The sequence below is a fragment of the Balaenoptera borealis genome (assembly GCF_965194805.1).
Source record: "Balaenoptera borealis genome assembly, chromosome: 17".
Lineage (NCBI taxonomy): Eukaryota > Metazoa > Chordata > Mammalia > Artiodactyla > Balaenopteridae > Balaenoptera > Balaenoptera borealis.
This window is the reverse complement of record NC_138876.1, coordinates 73,495,846-73,509,602: the sequence shown is the minus strand read 5'-3', so window position 1 is coordinate 73,509,602 and position 13,757 is coordinate 73,495,846.

Here is a 13,757-nt window from a genome sequence, read left to right as displayed (position 1 = left end):
GGTCTCTGGTGGACCAGTGTCCTGAACTCAGCTCTCCCACCTCAGAGGCTTGGCCTGACAGCCAGCCCGAGCACCAAGAGCCTGTTAGCCATACGGCTCCCAAGTCTACAGTTGCTCCCAAAGTCCACCTCCTCAATTTGGGATGATTCGTTGTCTATTCAGGTATTCAACAGATGCAGGCACATCAAGCTGTTTGTGGAGTTTTAATCCGCTGCTTCTGAGGCTGCTGGGAGAGATTTCCCCTTCTCTTCTTTGTTCATACAGCTCCCAGGGTTCAGCTTTGGATGTGGACCCGCCTCTGCATGTAGGTCGCCTGAGGGCATCTGTTCCCCGCCCAGACAGGACGGGGTTAAAGGAGCAGCTGCTTCGGGGGCTCCGGCTCACTCAGGCCAGGGGGAGGGAGCGGTACGGAGGAGGCGGGGCGCGCCTGCGGCGTCAGAGGCGTCGTGACGTTGCACGAGCCCGAGGCGCGTCGTGCGTTCTCCCGGGGAAGTTGTCTCCGGATCACGGGACGCTGGCCGTGGCGGGCTGCACCGGCTCCCGGGAGGGGCGGTGTGGAGAGTGACCTGTGCTCGCACACAGGCTTCTTGGTGGCGGCAGCAGCAGCCTTAGCGTCTCCTGCCCGTCTCTGGGGTCCGCGCTGGTAGCCGCAGCTCGCGCCCATCTCTGGAGCTCGTTTAGGCGGCGCTCTGAATCCCCTCTCCTCGCGCACCAGGAAACAAGGAGGTAAGAAAAAGTCTCTTGTCTCTTCGGCAGCTGCAGACCTTTTCCCGGACTCCCTCCCGGCTAGCTGTGGCGCACTAACCCCTTCAGGCTGTATTCACGCCGCCAACCCCAGTCCTCTCCCTGCGATCCGACCGCAGCCCGAGCCTCAGCTCCCAGCCCCGCCCGCCCCGGCGGCTGAGCAGACAAGCCTCTCGGGCTGGTGAGTGCTGCTCGTTGCCGAGCCTCCGTGCGGGAATCTCTCCGCTTTGCCCTGCGCACCCCTGTGGCTGCGCTCTCCTCCGTGGCTCCGAAGCTTCCCCCCGCCGCCACCCGCAGTCTCCGCCCGCGAAGAGGCTTCCTAGTGCGTGGAAACCTTTCCTCCTTCACGGCTCCCTCCCCGAAGTGCAGGTCCCGTCCCTATTCTTTTGTCTCTGTTTTTTCTCTTTTCTCTTGCCCTCCCCAGCTATGTGGGGAGTTTCTTGCCTTTTGGGAAGTCTGAGGTCTTCTGCCAGCGTTCAGTAGGTGTTCTGTAGGGGTTGTTCCACAGGTAAATGTATTTCTGATGTGTTTGTGGGGAGGAAGGTGATCTCCGCGTCTTACTCCTCCGCCATCTTGAAGGTCTGTGATACACTTACTTTTTAGTACAGTGATTCTACCTTTGGCTTACAACACATTTTTTCAGTAATTTAACTCGGTATCTCTCTGCAGTCCCGTGTTGGGCTAAAGGCTAAATGGATACAATTTTGCAGCAACTTCTCAAATGTGTTTCTAATCAGCATGCTGCAGCACCTTTCCATTAAGCAGATATTTCCCATTTTATATTCTTTACTCAAAAGATCATTACTTTGCATTTACCTATAGCGAACCGTATTTGCTGTATATTAGCCCAGACACCTAAATGTTCTCAAGCTTGATGTATCCCTCACAAGCTTACTCTTCCTTGCTTTTCTAGTCATTTAAAAATAATCTGCAAACAAGCAGAGTAAAAGGGTGGTGAATCCTATCTAGTCTACTTTATATCTCTTTTTCTTTTTTGAAAATACAGATGAATTCTGAAGAAATTTAATAGAAGGAAAGGAAATAATGATGAGACTGACTTGGTATCTTGGCCCTTTGGCTCTGACATAAGCACCATTGTTTTACTACACATCATGATAATAATAGCAGTAAAACAAAATGTATGACAGTAGCTAAAAGTAGTTGTCCACAGTGACCTTCCCAGTAAACTTGTGATTATTATTTCCCTGCCTCAAAAATACAAGGGGAACTCTGAGTATACTTATCAGTGAATGGATTCAAAGACTTCTATATGACCTTAAGCTGTGCTGATAGGGGTAGCCTGTAAGAAATTATTGAATCAAAAAAGAATGACTGAGATTCTAAAAAATAATACTGAAGGAAAAGGATTCAGTAGTTCTTGAGCTGTAAGGTCTACTTTATTCAGATTATTTTGTAAATGCAATAATCTATGTAAGGAGTGTTACAATTGTGGGGATTCAGTGCTGTTATGTGCTATTATAGCCAGGGAATCCAGAATGCCTATATCCTTCATATTAATAATCCTTCCTAAAGGAATTACCCCCATAATAACCAGCAGCAGACCAAGTATGAAGGTAACTTTTCATGGCTTCGTATGTGTCTAATAATTTAACAAAGAGTTTCTATTAACATTGGATTGGAGGGTGTTTCTTGAGCCTAAAGATTTAAGTGGGGACTCAGTAAAAAGATCTCATTCCCATATTCTGAATCCTGGAGCCAATCTCTGGAAGCAGAGAAGGAGTGAAGGGGAAGAAACAAAAGAAAAAAGAAGAGACTTTGTGTCTAAGAACCCATCCCACTCTATGGAGTGGAAGAGAGAGAGGTTTCCCGAATGGCCCCCAGGATGTAGGTCCTTCCAAGCTTCCATCTACCACACAGAGGTAGGACAGGAGACATTTGTAAGGAAGGGAGAATAGAGTGTGTTACATCTGTCTTTATGTGTTTTAAGGCATGGTGATCCCACATAATCTAATGAATGTCCTGGCGATCACAGAATAACTAAACAAAAACTCCTTTTATTATCCCAATAGAACCCTCAGAAGGGGAAGCTCCTTGGTGTGGGGTTTTGGTGGAACTTTTCCCTAGTTGAGTTCATTGATGTATAAAGGGGGACACATTTCAATTCTGGGAAGGGACAGGTAAGACAGTGAAAATGAAAGAATGCCTGAGTTGTTTTGAAAGGAAGGTAGGAGCTAACCAGATGATAAAAATGGGCAGGGGACATTCCAGAGCAAAGGGACAGATGTAGAAAATCACTGTTTTTTGGTTTTGTTTTTTTTTTTAACTGTGGAATTATAAGCAGTTTGATTTGGCTGGACCATACAGTAGAGCAATCATGTATCAGCTGTGCCCTGGATGGTCTAGAGAGCATCTTCTCAGACTGATTTTAGAACCCTCATCATGAGTGAATATAGCCATCTCAGAATTCTTTGGCTATTCTCAACAATCTCACTATATACTACTTTTTTGAGGCAGGCGTTTTCATCCTGGGTGTAATTTTGGAAAAGTTATTGAAACTCTTGTGTCTTAGTCCAAGCATATATAAACAGGGAATATACAATACCTACTTCATAGGTTTGTTGGAGCACATATGGAATCACGTCTTTGAAAAGTGCTTTGCAACCTGGAAAGTACAATACAAAAGTTATGATTATTAAGCTGATGAGATTTGTTTCATGTCATATTTTGAACCATATAGCCAAATTTTTTTTTAAAATATCCATTTAAAAATGCAATATTCAATAAACACAAATCATTTAATCTTACTATGTGCAACTATTTTTTTCATAAAGTTCAACTCAATAAAAGTGGTTATATTTAAGAAAAACTTTAAAGCACAGATGTTAAATATATGGCACATTGGACCTAATTCCTCAATTGTGTTCCCAAGGCAGACATCACTAATTAATAACACTTTTTCCACTGTGTCAGAATGGAGCTTCAAAATTCTTCTCAACATTTCAAGTAGCTAAAACTGATATGTAAAAGCTGACCCTTGATATCTATTATTATTTTTATTGGATTAAAGCCAGGAGAGGGGGCAGAAGACTTTTTTCTTGCCTGCAAGCTATCCTTGTAAACAACTAATTCAGAGAGGAAAAGCTCTGTCTTTAAACATTTTTAGGAATGAGAATGTGAGAATTGTGAAGTAAGTTTTCTTAACAATGCAACAAGAGGGATACTTTTAAAAACTGGTTTGTTTTTTTTTTAGTATCTCAGATTATTGATTCCTTAATTTCCTTCAAATTCAACATGGTTTCAAATCAGTTGTGTTAGTTTTAAAGTGATGGTTATAAAATGACTAGATTTGTGCCAAATAATAAATATAAATTCAAGTAAAAACATCCTTGAATAGCTCAGAACAATTTTGTGAATGGAGTCTAGAATATGGGCAGATGCATTAAAATGCCATAACCATGTACACACATAGTTACCAATTCATTGTTGGATACTATCTTCATGCATCATTTTGATGCTGCTTAATGTAGGATATGCTGAAAAGCTATTATTTGGTCTTTTCAAAAATACCTAGTAAATAACCTTCTGCCCAATTACAGTTTTCCTTTAGATTCAAAAACTGAGGCCTTAAAGATGTATAATGGTTTCCTTTTGAATGTGTAACAAAATATCGAAAAAAAATTGCTGCTTTTAAACTGGTAAGTACTTGATAACAGACACACTTAGAATGGATAAGTGTGGGCCAGGGGAAATGAGACACGCTGTGAAAAGAAACATTCTTAGCTTTATGCAGAAGTTCTGCAATGGAGGGGATAAAGACGAGGAGGCGAGTAAAGTGTACTCATTCTGACATGGGGCCCACCTTCCTGTAAGACCAACACAAATGTGCCCAGTACGCAAACTGCCATGTTAACAGTTTTGAGTGATGGGAAGCAATTGCCATAGGCCACTCCCTCAGCCCCTCAGTCCCACTAAGACCCGGCCTCAGGGGTTTTCCCTCCCTTCCTAATGGAGGTTCCTCCCACTCTGCTATACCTCCCGAGGGATGGTTATTTTTGCTGAGCCAGGGGACAGAATTATGGCACTAAGATGTGAAGAAAGTGGATTGTTCTAAGGTCAACAGAGAAACAGAACCCTACTTACCGCCATCTTGCATGTGAATGCAGTTTTGCCAAGAAGCGATATTTGAATAGCTATATGGGTGAAAAGGGCTGCTCTATCTGTGATTTTAACTAATATGTGACATAACACTGGATTCAGATACGTTCCATAATTAAGGGCGCATTTTAGATACCCCTTCATCTGTGGCTCAATAGATGGATACACTTGCTCCAATGACCCAGTCCTTTCAGCTTTATTCATTTAATATATGCAGTGCAGAGAGCTAGAGACCCAGCCCAGCAAAATGCCAGTTTTTTCTTGGCTAGACAATAGGAAATAGACAGAGAACCGATAACTCTGCACACTCAGATGTCCTGGGGGGAGATGTCAGTTCAGATCAGATCTAAAAGGCAACCTCATGGAAATAGAAGAGAAAAATACTCTTATCCCAAACTCTGTCAAGCATTCATCCGCTCTTTCAATTTTGTAGCAAGAATACTGATATGTTATATCTCACATATGGTCATTGATTTCTTGTAAGAATGTAAATAAACAAAGAATGAGCAGGCATGGATTCTGAAAAATTACAGGGAAGCTATCCCATGACTTTTGGGATATAATTTTAACCTAGTTAGCCGTCTCCCCATGATAACAAAAGGGGAAGCAGTAGAACACCCTAGTTAAATATTTGAGCATCAGAGTTGGAGAGACAGACTTGAGCAAGTGCCAGTTCTCCCACTTACTAGTTACATAATATCGAATTCTTCATCTAGCTAAAGAGGATAATAACAGAGCCTATAGCACTGGCTCTACTGGGAGACACATTGACATAGCACTTTCAGTGTATGCATTATACTTCTGTATATGTGCATTTTCTGAAAATACCTCATGGATAATGTAAGGTATGGCAACTAACATTTATGTTTTAGTCATTCAGTCAAACACATACACACATTGAGTGTGTTACACACTGATGGATATAAAAATAAGGGAAAAATTTTAAACATCTGAACTCAGATGTCTTTGCTTACTTATCAAGACATTTACAACACCAGCAGCTTGACTTCCATGGATAAAGAATAATGTATATAAACAGTGGCACAAGGCATTGACGCCATGACAGTTAGGCAACCTCCAACGTCTCAACACACAAGTAAAATGTCTATGTTCAAGGAGAAATGTTTTCTAGGTATCAGCTTCTTGAGGTTGTGGCTCCAAAGGAGGTTAGTGCCCCGAGTAATGAGAACAGTTGGGAATCTCTCCCCTTCTCTATCGCCTGAAGGTCAACAGCCATCTGGTCTAACTCATGCTGGCTTTCCAATTGAGAATGAAAACAGATTTTCTATCATGTCCAAGAACAAAGGGCATGGCTGAATTGTGGAAAATGTAGATGACACAGTTGCCTTCATCCATGCAGAGCGTGTATCTCAATTTTCTGTAAATGCATTCTTGGGCAAAGTGTCCTGTGATTAAGAGGCAGAAGTATAAGGGGCAGTGGAAGAGAGGGAAAATGAGCCATGCACCAGCATCCCCTTGGAATGATAAAGCAATTACAAAAATAAGAAGGTTCTCTTTGGTTAATCCAAGTGCTATCTTTCAAATAGAGAATAAATCCACCAGTCAATGAGGTGCCTACTCTTTGCAAATCACAGAACGTCAGCATTCTGTGTTATGAACCTTTTCCTCTGCATTTGCATAAAAAAAATTGACACCCTGAATAGGGCACTGACCAACAGATTAAAATCACTTACTGTGTGCCTCCTTTTATTTTCTTGGCAGGCCACGTGATAACCCAGCAGCCATCCATCTTTTCCCCTTTCCCAGACACTGGTTAACATATATTATCTGGTGATAAAAACTGTCCAATTTTCTTATACCAAAAATTACAAACATTGGAAAAAAATGCTGAGCTTGTGTAAGATATCTTATCTGTATTAAATATTTCAGACACAAATATTTCAGAGCTCCACGTACTTGGTGAAATGTTTAAAATAAATATCCAAGTGCCAAATACCTTGTTCTTTCCAATTTATTTGAGGGTTATTAAAATATGTTACAATTAATTTTATATGATGTATTAAGACATTCCATTTATATGCTCAAAACTACAGGGGTCTCCATAACAGCCCTAAGTAATTCCATTTTGCAGTACAAGGGACATTGTTAATGTTTAAAGATTAGAAAATACACCCTCTTTGATCTTTGCTCCTTATTGAAAGACAGCATTCAGACACCAGGAATGCATTTTTCTTCAAATAGTTGATTTCTCCTAGAGGAAGATATGATTAAATAGAATACTTCAGGCTTAATAAGGCAACAAAAGAACTGGCAATTTCCTTTTAGCTCTCTTCGTTCTAGCATCTCAGAGCTGTTTGCCTCGGGATTTAGGAATTGAGACAGAACAAATTGCCGACCCCAGAGCTGAACAGCCACGTTAGTTATTTTGGTTGTGCCAGTTTTGAAACAGAACATGGACCAGAGGCAGGCACACTTTGCAGAGTGGGCATTTTGTACAGTCTATTTTAATTGATGGCAAAGCATATAGATTGGGCATCTGTACAAATGCTTTTAAAAAATGAAAAAAAAAATTGTCGGGTTCTTGCAAGTAACGAAACTAGGGGTTTAGAAAGGAAAATGGCTTTCGCTGCTGCTGCCCACATTTCTTGGAGTCTCTCCTTGTTTGTAACCCTTTTCTGTAACCCTTGATTCATGTTGTCATTCATTCACGGTGCTATTGCCAGGTGTAAGGGTAGGCACTAGAGTTTTGCTTGTGTTCACAACCTCTTTTAATGGGGATTACAGTTCATTGATAAGACCTCATTGCTAGATACTTAGGGCCCCAAGACAAAGTCTCAACAAGTCTAATGCATTATTCCCCTTAAAATAAGCTTTGGCTAATTTCAAAACACATTTCTATTTATGCCTGTGAGAAAGAAGAAATAGCAGATATCTGTGGCCAGGGTCTCTCCCGCAAGCCTTGTCAAGTATCACTAGATGGTCACAGTGGCCTCACCTAACTCTGCCTTGCATTTTATCTTCCACATGATAACTAGAGTGATTATAGCTCAGAAGATATTCAGCAGCTTTCCATCGCACTTAGGATGAGGACAAACACTTTTAATGCAGCCTTCCAAGCCAGGCATGATCTGGCCCTGGGGACCACTAGAGCCTTATCTCAGGCTCAATGCCCTCCAGCTACATTGGCTTTCTCTCCGTTACTCCTATGTAACTGGGCTTTTGCAAATGCTCTTTCCTCTACAAAGTTCTCCATCAGAATCAAACCTTCCAAGCTTGGGTACAAAGCCTCCTAAAGTTCACGAAACAGCATTTTCATAATTAGTCTCTATTCATTCCCAAGTAGAGATCCGAATCTAAGCATGATCTCCACATCTGTGGAAACACTCTGCTTCCAAACTTTTTTATTCTAGATTTGGTCTCATAAGCTGTTGCTATGAAAGGCATGACAAAACTGCCAAAAGTTGGTTAATAATGTGAATCACTTGTTATTGGAATTTTACTCAATAGAGAAAAACTGCAAAAACCTTAATAATATATTAATTGAGAAATTTGAGTTCATTACAGAAATATAATTTTTCAGAATGTTTTCTTTGAAGTAAATTTTCAATTTAACAAATATTTATTGAAAACCTTCCTCAAGTAAGGAAGTTCAGAAATTCTTTGGTAACGATCAGACTTTTTAAAAATGTTTTATTTCAGCAGTATTTAATTTCATTTGTGATTTCTCTCTCTCACTGATACCTATATCAGTGATATCTCTCTATTGCTAGATGGGGAGAATACACAATGAATAATATTTGGTCACTTCCCTAATTCTCAACAAGTATTTATTGTATACTAACCTGTGTTGGGATCATTGTCCTGGATTCTAAGAATATAATACTGAGCTCAATAGACACGTTAATCTCATGGAGTTAGAATCTTGCACAAGAAACATACACTACAATTTGTAATCACATATTATGGAAAATGGTGTCAAGGAAAGTAGAAGGTAGTATGAGATTACATAAGACTTCTGGGGGGTCCGGTGGGAGGGGCATGGGCCGGTTGCCCATCCTCCTCCTGTCTCCCATTCAGTGGAGATGTTCGTGCTGAAGAAGGAGTAAGGCTGAGCTAGATGAAGTGGGGTGAGGATGTGGGGATTTGCTCAGAATGAGGGAATAGCATGTAAAAGTGATGTTTAGCATCATATAGGCTCCAAAGAGCAGTTTTTCCTATATTTTTTTTACTTTTACTAAAATCACTCTCCCACTAATTTTACTAGTCTCTCTCTCTCTAATACTCCCTCATCACCTCTAAACAATTTCCTTCAGCCTAAAGCCTTAGGCTAGAGTCAACAGCTCCTATGGGTGGATTCATGGTCACCTGTACCTAATGAAATTTGAGATGCTGCAAGGAGACCTTCAAAGATTTCCCCCTCTTATTTCCTTTATTGGCTTCACATATTTATTCTTCTGTTTCGGGCCATGTTCCCTGAAGAAATGTGTACTCCTCAAAGAGTAGTAAACCTATTAGACCGTAATGAATCATATGTTAGATGCTACTCAGGAAACCACGTTAAAACTCAAGGATATTAAGCCAGAGGAAGTCATCCTATTGAGAGATGTATTATGGATCTTGAAAGAGGTCCCCTGTAGACAGACACTTGTTTATGTGCATTTAACTCTAGACTTTGTCCATTTATTCATTCAAGAACTATTTATGGATCACTTACAATGTGCCAGGTATTATTCTTGCCACTTGGGATACATCAATGGACAAAACAGTTGTATCAGTTTTTCACTGCCACAATAACATGTTAACAACCACAAAATCAGAGCACGAGGCAACAATAAACATGAGTTGCAGGGTTCAACTGATGTGGCATGGGTTTGGCCAGTCACACCTGGGGTACTCATGTGTCTGCAGGCTTTCTCATCCAGCTGGGGGTCAGCTGGCTGTGACTGATCTCAGATGGCCTTGGCTGGTACAACTGGGGCAGCGTAGTTCTGTTCTATGTGTCTCATTCATTATTCAACCGGCTAGTCTAGTGTGTCCTGGTGGTCATGGAAGAAGAGCAAGGATGAACAAGTCCAATCATGTATGTGCTTTTCGAGCCTTTGTCTTATTTCCTAACATCCCATTGGCCAAAGTAAATCTGGTGGTCAAGCTTAGAGGCAGAGTGGGAGACCACTGCAAGGTTATGTGACAAATGTATAGCTATAGACGGTGTTATGTACTGAATTGTGTCACCCCAAAATTCATTGAAGCCCTAACACCACTACCTCTATTTGGAGTAGAGCCTTTAAAGAAGTGATGAAGTTAAAACGAGGCCTTTAGGGTAGGCCTTAGTCCAATCTGACTGGTGTTCGTCTAAGAAAAGGAAATTTGGACATACAAAGAGACACCAGGGTTGCATGCACACAGAGAAAAGACTATATATGCAAGGACACGGCAAGAAGGTGGCCACCTACAAGCCAAGGAAAGAAGCCTCAAGAGAAACCAAACCTGTCAACACCTCGATCTTGGACTTTTCAACTCCAGAGCTGTGAGAAAATAAATTTCTAAAGTTTAAGCCACCCAGTATGTGGCATTTTGTTATGGCAGCCCTAGTAAATTAATACAGGGAGGGATGGAAAGTAGAAGCCATTTTTTTCACAATATATTACAACAGACAAAAATCCATGCACTCTTAGACCCTAAATTCCAGAGTGGAGAAAGAACCAACACGCTGAATAAAACCAGTAAATTACATAATATATAAGAAGGTGACAAATGCTGTGGAAAAATGAAAGTTAAGCAGGATTAGGGGATCAGTATTGCTGAAGGTAGAGGGAAACAGTTTTCAGTATTAATTGGGTGGTTAGGGTAGGCATCACTGAGAAGGAAAGAATGAGTGAGCGCTTGAAAGATGACCTCTTTCAAGGGAGTTAATCCTGAGGCTATCTGGGGAGAGCATTCCAGCAGAGACTGGAAGAGTCCAAAGGCTCTGAGCTGGAGCTTGCCTGGAAACTCCGGAGGCACAGCAAGAAACCAAGGTGGGTGAGAAGAGTAGGAGGTGAATCAGAGGCACGACAGAGGCCAGCCTACGTGGAGCCTCCCAGACCAAGCAAAGACCTCAGGCCTCGCAAGGGTGTGAAGGACTTCCTCCACGCCTGGCTCTTTCTCATTTCTCAGGATCTCTGCCTACCATTTGTCCTGCAAATTCCCAGTTTCTGAGAACTGGCTACTAACCTGGTCCAAGCTTTGCCTTTTCGCATAAGGTTGAGATATTTGAACGATGTTCCGCATACCACTCAGGCTCTACTTCTGATCCTGAAGGGTTTTTTTTCCCCTTAACTACCTAATCTTTGACTTTCTTAAGCTGGTGAAATTAATATGTTAAAATGTTCTTCATTAGATACATTGCAAAAATGCTTGTTAATGCTCGGGTCATTGAAAAAATGATTTGAGACACAGGACTATTGCTTAATAAAGTGCTTAGAACTGAGGGCCTGGCATATAGCATTTGCTCAATAAGCACAAAGTATTATATCTTTAATTGTATTGCTTTTGATAGCCCTGGCAAGTTGGTTGATGATCACCTTGCTAGCATCCAGGATTTCTGGATTTTTATCTACTGCTTATTCTACCTGAATGAGCTTCTGCTGACTGATAAGTTTATGTACAAATTTGGTATACATGTTCAAACTGAGTTTTTCTCAACTACATGTGTATAGATTTATGAATAGTTTTTTATTTGATCTTCTGCACACTACTGTTCAAGTATGGATTGTGAGATCATTGCCAGTTAACTCATGTCTCTCAGATTATAAATCATGATTTAGAAATGTTTCTTACTGATTTTTTTTATGTAACTTTTAATGTTTTCCAAGGATGTCTATTAGTAAGTAATAAGGAAGGTTACCAAGGAAAAAGTCTATTTCTCTTGCCACTCACTTTACTTTGTATCAAGTTGCAACCTCACATAATAACTTCTTATAAAAGATTAAAATACTAATGGTTTCTAGTGAAATAAATAAAATGTTCACTAGCAACATTTTCCTGTGATGAATCAATACTCATTAGTTCATTAGTTTCAGTAGCTAGATAATTTTTATTTGAATCAGTAAAGTTCTATACTGTCATTATGAGCTAAGATTTTATGCATTTTGTTAATATTCAGGAAACATAGCTAAACTAGTTTAAATAAGGAAAATTTAAAAATTAAAGAAAAGGAGAATTTTCCTCATGTTACATCATTATCAGATATTTATGGAGTGTCATGCTTCAGGCACAAGACATGTGGTGGTGAAATAGACATAATAGATTTCTGTTTTCATAGAACTTATATTTTAGCAGGAGAAACATAATAAATGAGTAAAGAAGTAGGTAAATCATTAAGCAAGACAACTTTAGGTGGCAAATACAATAAAAAAAAATACTACAAAGCAATGAGATCGAGAGTGACTTTCAAAAATGGTAAGTAGGTTGGTTGGAAGTGACCTTTGAGGAAGGACGTTTGATTTGAGACCTGAATAATAAAGAGTTTATCATGTCAAGATCTGAAAAGAGAAAGCTCTGGATAGCATGGAGGGTCAATGAAAAGGTCCTGGAGGTGCAGCAAGTTTTGGTGGGAGTGGACAATAGGAGGGAGGGACCAGGGAAGGCAGGGTGAGTAAGTGGAGATAAATATAGGGACGCTAGCTGTACCCAGATTATATGCGACTGAATAGGCCCTGCAAATTCTTTGCACATTATTTTGTTTCACTAGAATAGAAAGCACCAAAAGGTTTTGAACAAGGGAAAAATGTAAATTGACTTAGAGGGCTACAGAGAGACCTGTTTGGAGGCTATTGAAATAGCCCACTTAAGGAATGGTTGATGATGGTTTGGACTAAGATGGTGGCAGTGGACATAAGAAGAAGTGGGTTGATTTGGGATATAGTTATGGGGCAGTGCTAATAGGACTTCCTGCTGAATTGGGTGTGAGTGGTGAAGGAATTCAGAAGGATTCCTATGTTTTTGACTTTGCATGTAAGTTGGTGATGGTGCTATTTACTGAAACAGGGAATATAGGGAATCCCTATTTACTGGTGTAGGGAGAAGTCTTAGAAAAGAAGGTATATCGAGCATCCTAGTTTGGGCCTGTTAAATTTTGGATAGCTTTGACATATCTATGGGAGTTGGATTTATCACCTTGTGGCTCAGGGGAGAGGCCAGAACTGGGCATACACGTTTGTGAGTCGCTGAGGGGCAGTGGATGAGAGTACAGAAATATACACTCACACAGGACAGTCACTATGCTGCCCCATGCGGTTTGACAGAACCCCAACTTTAAGGCCAGGACACCAGAAAATTCTAGATTTCCTCAAGAACTGAATCAAATATCCCTTTACTGTCCTATTGCCTTTGCCTTCCAAACTCACAGTAATCCTTCACAGGAACAGTCTCTACCCTGCAGTGGTCCGTCACTCCCTTCTGGTAGTGTTCTACATATTTCCTTAGCCATCTGAAAGCTTATGGTCCTATTTTACAAAAATAACTGTGTAAATCTATGGAAACTTATCGGGCTCCAAACTCTACCCACTGCTGTCTTTGTATCACCAGACTCCATATTTGAACTCTCATGGCCCCTCAAATCTTTCCACTGTGTGCTAGGTGTCCCAGATTCTGTTCTTGCACAAATGCTGGTGGAGGAATGATGAACACCATCTGGAAGGGTTTGGTTTTCTTCTTCCTGTATAATAAGAAAAAAGAAACGGGGAGTGGTCAGAATTGTATAAATTTAGGTCAGTTGATTCCCACAATTACCTGAACTCCTTTCCTTGGCAAGTAAAAGTCAGGGTGCAAGGCCAAGTTCCCAGGTCCAGGCTTGGGTGTGAGGTGTGTGATGAGGTGCAGGGTGGAGCCAACAACAGAACTGAGACCACGAGCTGAACAGAGAACCAGGAGAAAGGTTTTGAAATAACCAATTC